We start from the raw sequence: 1,626 nt of genomic DNA, 5'->3' as shown, positions 1-1,626 counted from the left end.
CTTTCTTCTGAGTTGTCCCATTGTTCACAGGATTTCTTTTAGAAGTGTAAATGAACTGGTTATTTGCAACCATTTCAATAAGTTCCTGGGCTTCTGCAGGCGTTTTCTTCAGATGAATAGATCTGCCTGCAGAATGGTCCAATGACATCTTGGATAACTCAGACAGACCATCATAAAAGATATCTATGATGCTCCATTCTGAAAGCATGTCAAAAGGACACCTTCTAATCAATTGCTTGTATCTTTCCCAAGCTTCATAGAGGGATTCACCTTCCTTTTGTTTGAAGGTTTGAACTTCCACTCTAAGCTTACTCATCTTTTGAGGTGGAAAGAATTTAGCTAAGAAGGCATTGACCAGCTTTTCCCAATAGTTCAGGCTGTCTCTAGGTTGTAAGTTCAACCATGTACTAGCTCTGTCTCTTACAGCAAAAGGGAAAAGTATAAGTCTATAGACCTCGGGATCAACTCCATTGGTCTTAACAGTGTCACAGATTTGCAAAAATTTAGCCAAGAACTTATGAGGATCTTCCAATGGAAGTCCATGAAACTTACAATTCTGTTACATCAGAGAAACTAATTGAGGCTTAAGCTCAAAGTTGTTTGCTCCAATGGCAGGAATAGAGATGCTTCTCCCATAGAAGTCAGGAGTAGGTGCAGTAAAGTCACCAAGCACCTTCCTTGCATTGTTGGCATTGTTGTTATTTTCGGCTGCCATGTCTTCTTCTTTTTCAAAAATTTCTGTTAGGTCCTCTCCAGAGAGTTGTGCTTTAGCTTCTCTTAACTTCCTCTTCAGAGTCCTTTCAGGTTCAGGATCAGTTTCAACAAGAATGCCTTTATCTTTGTTCCTACTCATATGAAAGAGAAGAAAACAAGGAAGTATGGAATTCTCTATGTCACAGTATAGAGATTCCTTGATGTGTCAGAGAAAAAGAAGAATAGAAGGGTGAGGTAGAGAATTCAAACTTATAGAGAGAGAGAGGGGTCCGAATTATCAAAGGAGGATAAGTGTTAGTGATTAAATAGAAGGAGATGAGAGAGAGAGTTTTCGAAAATTAAAAAGATTTTTGAAAAAGTAGTTAGTGATTTTCAAAAATTGGGAGAGAAAAAGTGATTAGGTAGAGGGTGAGGTAGAGAATTCAAACTTATAGAGAGAGGGGGTCCGAATTATCAAAGGAGGATAAGTGTTAGTGATTAAATAGAAGGAGATGAGAGAGAGAGTTTTCGAAAATTAAAAAGATTTTTGAAAAAGTAGTTAGTGATTTTCGAAAATTGGGAGAGAAATAGTGATTAGTTGAAAAAGATTTGAAAATAATTTTAAAAAGATAAGAAGTTAGAAAAAAGTTTGAAATCAAATTAGAAGAGATATGATTGAAAAAAATTTAATTTTAAAAAGATATGATTGAAAAGATATGATTTTTTAAAATTGATGACTTGACTAACAAGAAATTAAAAAATATTATTCTAAAATTCAATTATTGAACCTTTCTTAACAAGAAAGTAACAAACTTGAAATTTTTGAATCACAACATTAATTGTTAGCAAGGATTTTTGAAAATATTAAAAGAAAAAGGAAAAAGATTTGATTTTGAAAAAGATATGATTGATAAGAGAGGATATGAAAAAGAT

The 1,626-nt window shown here is 33.8% G+C and overlaps 1 non-coding gene across 1 annotated transcript; it reads left to right on the top strand.

Annotated features, from left to right (window-relative positions):
* The first annotated feature begins 202 nt into the window (after positions 1-202).
* Positions 203-310, top strand: LOC127746241 (small nucleolar RNA R71). The gene has a single exon (XR_008007861.1). It is a non-coding gene; the product is annotated as a small nucleolar RNA R71 (small nucleolar RNA).
* Positions 311-1,626: the final 1,316 nt, after the last annotated feature.

This window comes from Arachis duranensis, chromosome 3 (assembly GCF_000817695.3).
Source record: "Arachis duranensis cultivar V14167 chromosome 3, aradu.V14167.gnm2.J7QH, whole genome shotgun sequence".
Taxonomy (NCBI): Eukaryota; Viridiplantae; Streptophyta; class Magnoliopsida; order Fabales; family Fabaceae; genus Arachis; species Arachis duranensis.
The sequence above is the reverse complement of the archived record's forward strand: the minus strand, read 5'-3'. Positions and strand labels throughout refer to the sequence as shown.